Genomic DNA, 15,709 nt, shown 5'->3' with positions numbered 1-15,709 from the left:
TAAACTGGTTGTTTTTTAGCTTAGAGTTATTGCGACGTTTCCAGCTGAGGTTGAAGTGCCAACCCCTGAAAAAATGATCTTTTTTTTAACCATAACCAAGTGGTTTTTGTGCCTAAACATAACCAAATGTTAACCACAGTGTTTATGAATCATAAAGACACAAGTTTTAACATCTACATAATAACATTCAAATGGAGCGTTTTTTTTTTTGCTGTTTGCTGAAATGTATAAGGTCAGTCCACTGAAGTCATCAAATGCTGCCACTTTCGGCGTTTGATCAGCCATCTTTTGTGTCAGCATGATACGTCGGTGGAGAGCGTCGAGTAAAAACGTCAGTAACGACGTGATATAAAGAGCACGAAGGTCCCTGTTGTCGGCGGATGGATCCAACAAACCTTGGACTTTCATGGTTTCTGGTGTCAGAATTTGAGGGTTTTTTTCTCGGTGTTTGTTGACGTCCCGGCGTTGGTTGCCATGTGCTTTGTTGCCTAAACATGTTGCCGTCCCACCATGTGCTTGTGTTGACATCACGGTACAGTAGACGCAGAGAGATACCTCGAGCGTAAAATGTGAACATGAAAGTCTACCGACAAAGCTGCAACGTGTGTTGCACTCGCCATCCCGCAGCGGTCTCAGTTTGGAAAAAATCCAGGAGAAAAAAAATGGTTCTGTGTTCTCTCTGAAGACGCGCTATCGGTCAGTGACGGCACATTCCCAGCAGATCGGAGGGCGTCTCAGGCTTCCTGTTGGTTTTTCTGTGGCGAGCGGGAGCTGCAGCTGCACACTGCATGGTGTGAGTGCTGCAGCGAGGGGCTGTGGTGCGTTCGCCGCACTGAATTTGCATAAAGTAGACTCGTCTTTATGCAAACGAGCCTGTCCGGCAGCGATGCAGCTGGCTCAGGAAACTTGAACCGAGCTGTGAAACAAGGACAGTAAAGTGAGTGAAACTGGATGAGCCGTGGAGCTGCCTGTTTCTGACCTCAGATGTTACATTTTGTTCAGTTAACAGAAAGTTTATCAGCAGGCCGCCATGTTGTTTCCTGTCTGACACGGCGAGCCGAGAGTCAGAGTGGAGGTAGATTTGTCTTGGACATAAAGGCTGCCACACATGACGCACATCTATCCAATCAAGTGTGTGTTTAATGATGGTGCGCGTCACCGCGGGGAAGATAACCAGCCAGCCGAGCAAAGCTGCGTGCTCCCGAGCGTCGTCGCCGGATCTGTGGAAATGTAGCGTGAGCTGAGTGTGGCCATCGTGATGCTTTAAAGGTCCACCGTGTCAGATTTAGGATCTAGATTTAGGACCCTATATATGAACGGCTCATTCTGAGGTAAAGAAACCACAGCAGTAATTGTTTTCAGCTGATTACACACTAAAGAAAACACACTGATTTTATGATAGTTCATTTCTGACTTCGTGTCCCCCTAAATCCTTAAATCCTAAATCCTTCAAACTGGAGCTTTAAAGGGGTCAAATCCTAAAAAAAATCAGAAAAAATCATATTCATAGTAGTAAGTAGTAGTAATAGTGACGAGGACGAGGTCGTAATTCCGAGTTTGAAATTGGGAGATTTCAGTGATGCCCGAGTTGCTGAGTTGTGACAATTGCGTGACGTTTAAGGGCAGCAGAAAAAGCAGAAAGCATGAAAACAGAGTCAACAACTACAAAAAAAAAAAGAGATTTGCTTATTTTGTTCCTCGTAGCTCGTTGACTTTCAGTAGAGTCACATTTTAGTTTCTGCATCTGTTAGCTGCAGCAAACTGTGAACTATGAAACATGCCAGGCCAGAATACTAACACTGACGACGTTATTTTATAACACGAGGCGCCGACTCGTCGTCGTAAATGCATTAAAGAAACTTTTTTATTAATTCACCTATTAAATATCAATTTTGATCACATGTGAAGTGTAATATGGTGTTAATGTAAACTGCTGTCCATGTAGAGTCACAGAGATTTAATATGAAAATATATAAAAGTATAATATATAAAAATATGAAATGAATAAATACATAAATAAATAAACTGTCGACAGCTATGAGCCTCTCGTTTAAACGCCGTCAGCATCAAAAGTGTAGAAACTACGACCTTCTGACGTCACATGAACGCAGCATGATTGTGATCAGCTGCTGAGGTGTGTGTGACGTCTCAGACTAGTGTGTGTGTGTGTGTGTGTGTGTGTGTGTGTGTGTGTGTGTGTGTGTGTGTCAGGATCCATCACGCTGCTTATATATACAACAATATGAACTACTGTCTACACATCTCATGCTGAAGAAAGCTCAATAAAACTGAATGTTCTGTACACACACACACACACACACACACACACACACACACACACACACACACACACACACACACACACAAACACACACACACACTCTGCAGTGGTGTGCAGCAGAGAAGAAGAGCCGCCTGGAGAGATTCTCCATTTCCTGTCAGCCGTGCCAACTTCCTGTCACCATGTTGATTTACTGTTCCATTACTCTACCTGTGGAGCTGTGTGTGTGTGTGTGTGTGTGTGTGTGTGTGTGTGTGTGTGTTTTACAGGCAGGGAGTGTGTGTGTGCATACTTCTTATTTTGTAAGCTGTGTGTGTCAGATATTATTTCAGTGTGCATGTGTCTCAGCTTGTGTGTGCGTGTATGTGCTTAAGTGTGTGTGTGTATATGTGTGTTTCCCTAAAGGCCTGCATCACTGGCAGAGTGCCTCGCTGGAGTAATTACTTACACACACACACACACACACACACACACACGCACACACACACACACACACACACACACACAGCGTCTCAGGTGGAGGATGAGCAGTAGCAGTTGTTACCATGGTGCCAGTGTCACCGTGCCAACTGACTGACCATCTGTGTGTGTGTGTGCGTGCGTGTGTGTGTGTGTGTGTGCGTGTGTGTGTACTGACCAGGTTATGGAGGCTCACGTTAGAGTGTACTGAGGCACATCGTCTCCCTTTGAATATTCTGGACTGTGATTGGTTGGTTTGTCCTCAGGTCAGACGTTGTAGCTGTTTGTCAGGTTTAATCAGTTTAACCCTTAAAATAAAAAATGGCTTAATTTCTTTCAAAAACATGGCAAGAAGGCGAAGAGCAACTTAAGAAATGACACAAAAATTACAAGAAATTAGTTTAAGTACAAACAGACAAACAGGGAATAACCTGAAAAAATAATGATTTTTATTTTGGTCATTAAAAATAAACATGTAGTTAAAAACAATTTTCCATTTTTTACCCTTTTTTCCCACACATTTTTCTGAAGCTCTTCTTTTTATTATTATTTTTTTTAAACCTACTAGCATCTTTTCATATGTGGAAAATGTGTCATCAAGTTGCTATTTGCCCTTTTTTTTCTCATGTTTTTAAAAGAAAGTGAACCTCTTTGCCCGGGGTTCAGATGTTTAAAAACGTATAAAAGTTATCAGAAATTAAAAAAAAAGTGCCGTCACTCCAGGTTACAAAGGTTAAATAATAACAAGTGACATTCTGAATGATCTGTATTGCTCTTTTTAGTAAAAAGTGAATTTAATAAACTTTTGTAACAGTTGCCGCAGTAGTTTAAATATGATAAAATTATTCAAAATGTAATGCTCTCTTCTTGTTCCTTTTGATGCAGTTTCTGCCGTGACAGGCTTTTATTTCTTAAAAAAAACATTTAAATTCTTTAACAATTGTAAGATTTTAACGTGTAATATTTGTCTTGAGGTTTTGTTCTGTTTCCTTTAAGTTTATCGTCCAACAAAAATCTGCAGAAATCCAAACATGTTCCTCTGCAGCAGAATAAAGGGTTAAAGGCCTGTGCAGCCTGCAGATCTCACACACTAACAGCCGAGCTCGAACGAGCCGCTGACGTGACTCCATTCTGCTTCGTGTGACACGGAAACGTTGGGCGCCTCGGGCCGCGGCGCCATCACAGATTCTGCACAAGAGGAAACACGAACACGACAAGTGTTTTCTGTCGACGCAGATTTACTGTATCAGATGTTTGAGGAGATCAAACGGTCACGCGTGTCTCCTGCAGACAAACGACCCAAAACCACATGAAAGGATTTCAAACACAGACTGAGAGAAACCTGCTCTGAAAAAACGTTCAAATCATGTTTCCTCACACGTCTTCTCGTGTTAACGTTCACTGACTGCATCCATCGAGAACAGCTCGGCAGTTTTTAAAGAGAAAAATTGGAGGACTGTTTTCCTTTAATAAGTTTAGGTGATTTTTAAAGATAAACGTTGGCTTTTTTTTTGGTGATTTCTTTTTCTTTAAGGAATTTTGCCACTTTTTTTGGGTGATTTTTTTTTTTTCTTTATTCTTCAAATTTTGTGCAATATTTTTTATTTTAAAAAATTGGATTTTTAATTTTTATTTTATAAGACACATGATATTCCGGCCTTGCACAGGCGGCGTAAAAGGAGTTACCGGTAATTCTGAGATCACGGCAGAGAAAAGCGTCATCAGACTCAGAGTGTGAGGCAACGAACACGGAGCTAAAAACAGGTTTATCTGCTCGTTCGTGATGTCGCTGAAATGAACGCTGCAGCCTGTAGGAGGCACTCAGACTGAGTGTGTGTGTGTGTGTGTGTGTGTGTGTGTGTGTGTGTGTGTGTGTGTGTGTGTGTGTGCACGTGTGCTTTAACTTGACATGCGTGTGTTTGTGTGTTTGTTTCAGGTCCCTGCTGAGCTGGACACCCTGATAAACACTGAGTATACTCCAGAGTGTCTGCACAAGGTAACACACACACACACACATACACACACACACACACACACACACACACACAGGACCAATTTGTAATTAATCTGCATGTGTGTGTGTGATGAATTCTTCGGTTTGTGCCTCCTGCAGTCAAGATGCTACAACTGGTTAGGTACCACATCCATCATGAAAACACACACACACACACACACACACACACACACACACAACAAACACATCTGAGGTGTGTATGTTTCTAATCTGTATCCATGGTTACATTTTCGTTTTTCGTTGCTCTTTTACACAGCTGATAGTTTGTGTTGTCAGTCAGCTGTGTGTGTGTGTGTGTGTGGTGTGTGTGTGTGTGTGTGTGTGTGTGTGTGCGTGTGTGTGCGTGTGTGTGTGTGTGTCCATGTTTCAATGTTCAATGCGTCTGCTCGAGCAGCCGGAGGTCAAAAGGTCAAGCAGCGCTGCAGCTAACCCGCTAACTGATTAGTTCAGCCTGCTGCTGGCAACGAGGCCGACTGCAGGAGGCACACACACACACACACACACACACACACACACACACACACACACACACACACACACTCTGCCAGTGATGCCAGAGGCCTGGTGGGCTGCAGCATGCCGTTACTCTCTCTCTCTCAGCGGATCTTGTTTCTGTGGCGCCTCAGTGGCTCCGTCACCACACAGCCTGGAAACTCGCCCACTCCTCCTCCTCCTCCTCCTCCTCCTCCTCCTCTTCTTCCTCCTCTTCTTCTTCGCCTCTCTTCTGTTTTGCATGTTGAAGTTGAATCCTGAGTTGTATTTTCGTGTTTCTGCTGTTTTATCTAAACGCTGCTGAACGTCGTGGTTACGTAAAGACTTTTCTTCGTGGCTGGAATGCGTTCTGTCGACATTCTGTCGACTACGTCTCATATTTAAATCGAGGAAAAGTTATATGGCGATTGATATCGTTATCGTTTAATCCCACCATACCTTCTCAGAAACGACCATCAGTACTTCTTATTGTTTCTGTTCACTGCAGATTTTTAAAAGGAAAAAAAATCTTTCTTTCTCTGATTTATTTATTTATTTATTGGCAATTTAAAGACAATTGGAGGATTTTATTTTCCTAATATGTTTTGGTGATTAGATAAATTTTTGCAATTTTATTTTTCTTAGAAAATTGTTGGCGATCTCTTTTTCTTTAAAATTCTTTTGACAATTTGTTTTCTTTAAAACATTTAAGTGATTTTATTTTATTTTTTGCTGATTTTTGAAACAGGGAAACATTGGGGGGATTTTGTTTTTGTTAGTTTTTGGCGATTTTTTAGAGATACATTTTGGAAAAAGAAATCTTGACAATTTGTTTTCTCTTTTGTGATTTGTTTCTTAGAGATTTTTTAAAGGAAAAAATATTTGGGGTATTTTGTTTTTCTTGAAAAAGTTTTGGTCATATTTAAAAATAATTTTTGGCTTTTATTTCTTTAAAAATTGTTGGCGATTTCTTTGTCTTTAATTTTGACTTTTTTTTAAAAAATTGGCTTTTTTTCCTTCAGATTTTTGGATGATTTATTTTTTAAGAAAAAAAGTGCCCGTTTTCTGTATATATGTATTTTTTCAGTCAGAGGAATAGATGTTAAGCTCTGTGACTTGAGGCATAATAGCTCAGTTAAAGTTGTGTTATTCGTCACCGGTGAACCTCTGCTCACAAGCGCCCACTAATGGTTGAAGTCTTTAACCGGTCGTGTGGTTGTTGAAGCCGTCTGCTCCTTAAAAGTCTGTCTTCTAAATAAAAAACCTCAGAAAGACACGTCTGTGGTGAGCGTGAGCCCTGAGAGGATGAAATGTGTCCTCTGGAGGAAACCCCTGGTTTGTTGTTTGGTTGCTGTTGAGTCGGTCGGTCTGCGGTCCGCCGAGTCCTGACGGCGATAACGAGGAGAAAAAGCAAACATCCTCGGGGCTGTTGATGCCTCCTCACAGCAGGTCAGAGGACGCAGCAACAAACACGACCATTATTTACCCCAATCCGCCCGTTTTTTGTTTCTTTGTGTCAAGTTGAGTTTCGTGGAAGCGGACGAGTGTGTGTGATGCCTCTGAGTGTTTCTGTAAAACAAAACACTTTTGATGGCGAAAATCAAAATCAAAAACGTCCAAACCTGACAGTGAATGGTTCCCCAGGACGTGTTCGGACAGCTGGTTCCATCTGAGTGAAGCGTGATTAGAAAAACAGACATTTTCTCCGACATTATTGCTGCAAATCACATCATCTCTCTGTTTGAAGTCTGAGTGACGGACGCATCAGATCCACCGTCACACGCGGCTCATTAACGTCTCTTTGTTCACTTTACAGCAACAAACTGAACTCACCGTCACATTTACAGTTTTACAGTAGTTTACAGTCTCGTCCACACGCAGTGAGAGACGTTTGACGTCCCTCAACGAGACGTTTACTGATTCCTTTTCAAGCTTGTTCTGTCTCTCTCTCTCAGATCCAAGATCATTGATTCCTCCTGAAGACGTCAATATTTAAAAACAAATTCATATGTTTATCAGCCATTTCTGAATCTCTGGGGCCAGCTTTAATATCTCACACACTCACACACACATACACTATCGCTCTGTGCACAAAATACACCTTTTAAAATTTAGCTTTAAAAAACATTATACATTATTATAACAGTAATTTCTACTGTCATTGGGTTTATTTTTTGTCCAAAGCCAGTCCTAATCATAAATACCTAATGTTCATTAATTTTCAAAATTTCAACCCTATAAATGCCAGGTTTTTGTCATGATGCCACAATGATTTAAATGATTTTCAGTCTCCTCCGTGCTCAGTGTGTGAGTGTAGCTGCTGACAGTCTGGGATATGTCAGTGTGTGAGTGTAGCTGCTGACAGTCTGGGATATGTCAGTGTGTGAGTGTAGCTGCTGACAGTCTGGGATATGTCAGTGTGTGAGTGTAGCTGCTGACAGTCTGGGATATGTCAGTGATCAGCAGCTACATTGACTGTGACAGGTCACCTAGTGGAAATAGCATGTATTTCCTCCATATGCCAAATATGGTCAAAATGACCTCATCAGGTGGAAAATAGTCAAAATGACAAATTCAGAGTCAAAAGCCCAGAATGACACCCAGAAATAATACAAGTCCTGTTTTTCTGCTCTGATGGCTGTGGGATCAAAAATGTCAGTTTGAATGGGTTTCAATGGAGCATTTTTGGACCTGAACAGTCTGAATGTAACTATTTAGTTTCCACAGTGTATTTTAGACTTATTGTAGGAGCTGAGCTGCAAATTCACTGATTACACTCAAATACACAATCTGGACTACATTTAGGACACATGCATCAACACACACACAGTTATCACAACAGGAAGGAGGAAAAGCACCTAAAACTTCTTGTGGAAACATACTAAGCGACTGTGCCGTGGAGGTTTTCGGGGGCGTTGGTGCAGCTTTAGAGCGTTTCTCTGTGGTGTTACAGCAGGATTTATCGTGTTATTTCCTCGCATGCCTGCGGGGATCAGCAGCTCTAAGCCGGCAGGGTCAGTTGGTGGTTTGGTGGCTGGTTCTGGTCTCCTGGAGGTCTGAAGGACCGGAGGCCGATTAACCCCTTAAAAACCTGGATCAACATCTCGTGCTGTGTTGAAATGTCTTTCACAAGCTAACGATTTCTTTCAAAAAACATGAGAAAAAAAGAGTGAGCAACTTGGCAAGAAATGACCTGCAAATTGCAAGAAATTATTAAAAGGTGACAAGAAAATCATGTGAAAATGAATTTAATAGAAGAGGAAATTTTTTTTTAAATTCTAGGGAAAAATGTCCAAAAAATTCTGTTTAATTATTGTAACTGTATATTCAAAAATGTTGCAGACAAAAATTCTGCTTTTTTTTTGCTTATTTTCAGGTCATTCATCTGTTTCCTCTTTATGTATTTGTTTATTTGTCTTTTTTTAAAAAAAAAAGACTTCCTGCTAATTTTTGGGCCGTGTCATGTTCAGTTGCTCTTTCTTTCCACGTTTAGGTCAAACCTCCGAGCTGAGCGACACAAACCGCTCACAGACAGCTCCGTCTTCACGTCTCTTTTGCTTTTATTAGTCCACACCTCAGAGCAGCCCATAATAATCAGCGTCATGCATTGTTACCATGACAACAGCAATCAAAAAGGAGAGATGGTCTTTTAGCCGGCTGCTCTCTCTCTCTCTCTCTTTCACTTTGACGTTGTTTTTTTCTGAACTCTCTCCATCATCTGTGTCGTAGGACTGGATTTGAATCTGAAAGCTCTTTTGTTGTTTGTCTGAAAGGAACTCGCACACACACACACACACACACACACACACACACACACACACACACACACACGATCGGCCAAATCAGTGCGGCAGTAACTGTGAAGAATACAAAGCAGTGGAGCTGATTTTTTTTCTTTTTTTCTGCTGTTCGCTGCACAAATTAATCTCTAAATTGACTTCGCTGGTTTAAAAGAATCACAAACAGTCGATGGATTTGATGGAAGAGAGAAAAACAAGCTGTCAGACAGCAGCCCAGACTGCAGGAGAACATGTCAGCATGCACGTTTCTGCACGTTTCTGCAAGTTTCTGCACAAATCTGTTACATTTGCACATTTCATACGTATGTTTCATTTAAGCTTTTCTGAAGTGACGTAGCACCGCGAGGAGAATCTGCTGTTTAACACCAAAAAACAGCGAAACCGGTTGTGTTTTTTAGCGAGTCATTGCTGCATTTCTAGGCGAGGTTGAGGCGACAACCCCAGTTATTTTTGGCCACAAAAAAAAAATCTTTTTTTTTATCATACCCAAGAGGTTTTAGTGCATAAACTGAAGTCTCAGTGAGATAAAACCCCTTAAATCAAAGCAATGTACGTATGATTGTTTTTTAAGGGCCAATTTAATGACTTATTCTAAGCTGTTTTGCAGCATTTTTGTGTCCTTTAGCTGTGCTGGTTTTAAGATACAATTTCCAAATATACAGCCTTATTCCAAAGTAGTGGCACTAGCATTTGCAATTTTTTTCTTCATTTTGAGAAAATAAATCTTAAATCTTGTATCAAGACAGATTTGTTTGTTTTTAGACACTAGTTTTTGCACTAATTTTGCCAATTTTACGTAATATTTTACCCATTTCATTGCTTTTCTTCTTGTTTTTAGAGTTGCCATTTTTGTAGTGAAAAATAAAGAAACAAAAAGTTTCAACATTTACATACAACTACAAACAGCCAAAGTTCAGCGCAGGGACAGATGAGACAAACAGTCAAACGTTCAGCGACAGAAGAGACAAACCGCCTATATAAACCGCCATCTCTCCGCCTCTCATCCAGCTGCTCTTTGCTGCTCTTGTTGTTATCAGGGGCGGATTTAATAATTTTGGGGCCTGGTGCCCCAGCCTAACTGCCTTGCTTTGATTTCATTCTCTAACTGGGAATGATGGTGGGCTGCTGGCAGCTGTCGAAGAAGTTGTGATGTTTTCTGCACGCTCATTGTAACTAACACAGACTGGTGCAGGTGATGTAAAATTTGCAGGATTTTAACACGTCAGGCACCTGTGTGTGTGTGTGTGTGTGTGTGTGTGTGTGTGTGTGTGTCTCAGAGGTGAGTGTTCAACATGATCACAGCTTTCTAATAGAGGTAGTAATTACCTCATGGCAGTCTGCCAACATGACTCACCTGTGTACACACACACACACACACACACACACACACACACACACACACACACACACACAGTTTTCTCCTTTGTTGTCAAAACAAAATCAATGTAAATATGATTCAGAATTACAAGAATCGCTTCAGAGTGAATATTACAACATTGATCATCTTTACTTTGACTTGTTTTATATCAATAAGCCTTTTCTGCTTGTTTTGATGCGAGAACAGTTTTGATAAAGTTAATTTAAACACTTTAATCATTATAAGTATTATTTTTTCCATAAATTACTGTAAAAAAAATCCAGTATTACTCCAGTTATTGCTGTAGCAGGAAGACATTTATGCAGGCTGAAGCTGGCTGCAGATACTTTTGTGATATAAGTACATCAAATCTAAAAACGGGGTTTTTATTGAATTAGTAAATTTGCACTTTTAGCATTATTTTAGTATTTCCTTTATCACCAAGTTATAAGCTGATGTCTCCAGAAACAGAGCTGCTCCCGAGGAGACTGTTGAATGTGTTTCAACATTAAGTGTCACTTTCATGATTTGTGTTTAATTTGTCACAACTGCTGAACATCATGTCTGAAGTCACAAAACTACACCAAACATCAAACTCTGGTCACAGTTTATGTGATACTTTGACTTTAACTGTTGACTGCAGCCTTAAAACTGGATGTCGACTCGAAATCTCCAATCAGGACGGCTGAATATTCAGTTTCTTCCTCTCCAGATAACAGATCACTTCAGTCGAGTGTCGGTCTCGTGTTTTTCTGCAGTGTCGGAGCAGGAACGTGATGTTCGGTCCGTCAGATGCGCGCGAGTCGTTTCATTAGCATTTTATTTCATCAGTCACTTCCTGCATCAGAGGAGAGAGCTGCAGAGAGCAGCTTCTCACCGGAGGACAAACCACTGTCCATCAATCTCTCTGTCAGTCCCTCCGTCTGCGTCTCCGCTCGCCGCTCTGCAGAGCTGTGAGATAAGAGCAGCTCATTAGTCAGATAACTCATCTGCGCTTCCTCTGCTCTTCATCCTCTCCCTGCTCTTCATCCTCTCCCTGCTCTTCATCCTCTCCCTGCTCTTCATCCTCTACCTCTGCTCTTCATCCTCTACCTCCGCTCTTCATCCTCTACCTCTGCTCTTCATCCTCTACCTGCTCTTCATCCTCTCCCTGCTCTTCATCCTCTACCTCCACTCTTCATCCTCTACCTCTGCTCTTCATCCTCTACCTCTGCTCTTCATCCTCTCCCTGCTCTTCATCCTCTACCTCTGCTCTTCATCCTCTTCCTCTGCTCTTCATCCTCTACCTCTGCTCTTCATCCTCTCCCTGCTCTTCATCCTCTACCTCTGCTCTTCATCCTCTTCCTCTGCTCTTCATCCTTTTAACGTGAGCTCAGGTCAATTAAAGTACAAGTACAAACTCTTTTTATTTTATTTTATTTAAAAAAAATAAGAACAGGCCTAAGGGACTGTTCTGTATTTATCAGAGGAGAGAGTTGGCTGTTTTTTGGGGTTTTTTTATTCCCCCCAACTGACTTCTTAAATGATGTGTCGATGTGTTCAAGGACCATCAGAAATTTGAAGTTCCAAGAATAATTTATGTTTTTACAGTTTCTGGCTATAATAAATGGAATATTTTGGCCATTTTTATTTTTGGCAGGTCCAAAAAGGAAGCAAGGCGTGTTTTCTATAAATATCACCAAAAATTTTAAAATAAAATAAAACCGGCAAAATCTTTAGATTAAAAAAAAAGAAAAAACACATCAAAAACAACAACAAAATTCAGTTAGGAAGCACAAAATATTGATAACAATAATAATAATAATAGTAGTGATAAGCAGGATCAAGACAGAATAAAAAGATAAGTCTCAACAACCTGAAGAAATTGTTTTTGTTTTTTTTTCAGAAATATGAAAAAAAGCAATGAGCAACTTAAAAAAAGAAAGAACAAAAACAGGACGTGACCTGAAACGTGCTTATATAAAATGAAAAAATTAAATAATTATAAACACTGTCTGATTATTATAATAATTATAAATATAGTTTCTTGGTATTTTTCCTTTGTTATTTAAAGGTTTTAAATGTATATCTTTTTTTAAGCATAATTTTTTTGTCACGTTTTACTAATTGTTTTGCAGTTTGCGGGACATTTCAGGCCAAAATCCTAATTTAAAGTTAAAGCAAGTTGCTGCTTTTTCCCCAGAAAATCAAATCAATTTGTTTAATGTTTTAAAAGATTCAAATGCTTTTAAAAGGCGTCTGAACGCAGCGCAAGAAAACTGATATTGCTGCAGGTTGTTTGTCGCGTTCTCGTTTCTTCATCCGTGTGGACGGCGGATGTAAAGTAGATCCTGTACGATGGACGTGAGGTGTGAAGCGCGTAAATGAGGTGAAAGGTGACACGCGGAGAGCTGATGGTGAAGATGTGGAGGTGTGTGGATGGAGAGACCATCAGAAAAAGACGAGTGGAGGTAGAAGTGAGGTGGGCGGAGCCTGAGAGAGAGCGAGGGATGATGTGTAAATGAGGTCTGTGTATAGATGATGCTCCTGTCTTCATGTGCTATTCATGTTCAATTGCTGCGTGTGTGTGTGTGTGTGTGTGTGTGTATATATGCGTGTGTGTGTGTGTGTATGTGTGTATATATGCGTGTGTGTGTGTGTGTGTGTGTGTGTGTGTGTGTGTGTGTGTTCGTGTGTTAGTGCACAGCAGATGGGCAGAGTCTCTTAAAGGGATATTCCGCCTTAAATCATTATTCCCATGCCGTTATGTCCCCGGCTCGTTTCATTAGTGGTAATTTGGCCGACATTTGATTTTTCTGGTTTTTTTTAATCGTCCAGACATTTCTTAATTTTTTTCTCTCCTGTGTGTTGGTTTGATGTTTGTTCTTTAGATGGATTTACCACAGTGGATTTCATTTTTGGAAACACACCATTTATTTTTGTCTTTCCATATGTTCAGTTTGGAAATCACATTTTTGGCCTCCAACAAAAATACTTTCATATTCTACTCGTTCTCTTTGCCAAATATGTTTTGCAGGATTTAATCACTGTTTTAGTTATGTTCACTGGTGATAGTTCTTCAGTCCAAAAGTGTTTTTGTCCCAGGGACACGGTCAGGGTGGACAGTTGGACAGAAAAGTTTAGGACTGAGTGAGACATCCTGAGTCCCACATGTTGTTATTTCAAGGCTACTACAGTAAAACACTTTGGATACGGTTTTGGGAAAGATGTTTTTCTTGGTTTTTTTTTAAATTAATATTTTAAGTAAACACAATCTCTCTCACTGGATGATTTCTTTAGTATTAACCCTTTGAAACCAGAGAAAATTGGGTTGAGATCTTTTGGGAAGAAAGTAACGAGCAACTTAACAAGAAATGGCTCAAATATTTGCAAGAAATTATTAAAAAAAAAAAACCAAAACAAAATAATTACCTGAAAAAAGGCACAAAAATAAGAAAAGAAAAAAACCCAAAAGAAGCAAGAAAATGCCCTTTAAAGAAAGTGTTTCAAATAATATGAAAATATTTATATATTTCATATATTTTTAGTATTTAACATAATTTAAAATATATAATAAAAGTATATATAAATATGTATGACTCTTTTTTAAAATTTTTCGATATCATCCAATAATCTTATTTTATGGAATTATTTTATTTTTATTTGTTTGCAATTTTTTTGCTAATAATTTCTCTTTAAGTTGCTTGACGCCTTCTCCCCGTGTTTTTTTTAAGAAATCGAACCAATTTGCTCATGCATTTCGGTTGATTTTTGTTTTTGGGGTTTTTTTTGAGTCGTGTCGTCTGTTCACCGTTACAGCTCTCGTTTTAACACTAAAACAATTAAAGCTGTTGCTTTCCAGTTAAACTCTTCCACCTCTGAAAGTTTTCTTTTCATCCTGACTGAACATTGAGAGTTTATTCGAGGCTGTTGAAGCCGTTTCCTAAAGACTGATGGCGGCAGAGGCGCAGTCATCAGATTCTCCGGAGACGTCCGGGTCGGGAAACATCAGCCGGCTGAGAGCAGAGCCGAGATGTGTTTTTTACATTTGATGCTCCTGTGGAGCCGCTGACATCCAGCTCATCAATAAAGCAGCCGCCGAGCGTCGACGTGACGAGAGCCATCGCTCTGCTGCTGCAGATAAATGATTCAGACCTGGACACTGTGTGACTGTTTAAAGAAAACACCGATTGACCCTTTAACACCTGGATCCACATCGGTTTGCTTGTGCTGCGCTCAGTTGCATTTTACGAGCATTTAAACCTCTGAAACCGGAGAAATGTAGTTTGATTTCTGTCAAAAACACGGAAAAAAACAAAATGAGCAACTTGACGAGAAATGTTCCAGGAAGTGCAAAAAAGGTGACGATTAAATATTCTCTTAATTACATATTTAAAAATCTGTTACAGATTTTTTCTCTTTTTTAGGACTTTTCTTTAGGCCATTGTCCTGTTTTTTTTTTTAATGAATCATTCTGTTGTTGTTTGTTTTGTTTTGTTGTTTAAATTATTTTTCCAGGGTATCTTTTTTCTTCTAACTTTTTACTAATTTCTTGTAAAAATGCTTGTCGACCTCTTCCCTTGTTTTTGAAAGACATTAAGCCATTTTGCTGAGGTTTCAAAGGGTTAAAGTGGCGCTGCGCGGGTCAGCGGCTCCGCGTCGTCCACATGGTGTTAGAATAGAGTCACTTCTGCTGAGTCCAAATCAATTCATTGATTGGAGACGGAATTAAAAGTCAAACTCATCAGTCAGTGTCACAGTAATAAGTCTTATCCTCATTATTTCAACGTTAAACTTGGCTGACTGTCCCCGAGGCTCCTGCAGGCTTCAGCGCTCAGAACAGACACGAAAACATCCTGAGGATTTTATCAGAGTTTCATACTCTGCAGAGAATCTGGAGTCTGGAATTTAGTCCTGATGGCACTACAGCAGAGGACAGGACAGGAGGACACGTTCATACGGTCATAAAAATCCTGGAAAATCATACAACAGTTTTGGAAAAGTCATGGAGATCTGTTTCACAAAGCTGTGTAATAACACGTGTGTTCAAGAACCCTCAGAAATGTGAAAATCTAATTGAACGATCATATCTGTGACAGGTTCGGCTGTGAAAAATGGTGTCATTTTTGGGGAAACATGCCTGCAGGTGTGGAAAACAAACCCTTTTTTTTTATTTTATTTTCTTTAATAATTAACAAAAAGAAAAAGAAAATCATCAAAAATGTTTTCTTTAATAATTATTTAATTCATAAATAATTAACCCATCCAAAAAAAGAGAAAAAAGCCGTAATTTTTTCTTTGAAAATCACCAATGAAAAAAATCCAAACATCTGTAAACATTGCCAAAA

At 39.8% G+C, this 15,709-nt stretch overlaps 1 long non-coding RNA gene across 1 annotated transcript in view; it reads left to right on the top strand.

Annotated features, from left to right (window-relative positions):
* The window catches only part of LOC121947527, a 32,746-nt gene extending 28,009 nt beyond the window's left edge, over window positions 1-4,737 (top strand). Inside the window, exon 3 of the long non-coding RNA XR_006106082.1 lies at window positions 4,677-4,737. This is a non-coding gene — a long non-coding RNA (uncharacterized LOC121947527). The remainder of the gene's footprint in view (window positions 1-4,676) is intronic.
* Window positions 4,738-15,709: the final 10,972 nt, after the last annotated feature.

The sequence above is a fragment of the Plectropomus leopardus genome, chromosome 8 (assembly GCF_008729295.1).
Source record: "Plectropomus leopardus isolate mb chromosome 8, YSFRI_Pleo_2.0, whole genome shotgun sequence".
NCBI classification, from domain to species: Eukaryota; Metazoa; Chordata; class Actinopteri; order Perciformes; family Serranidae; genus Plectropomus; species Plectropomus leopardus.
The sequence above is the reverse complement of the archived record's forward strand: the minus strand, read 5'-3'. Positions and strand labels throughout refer to the sequence as shown.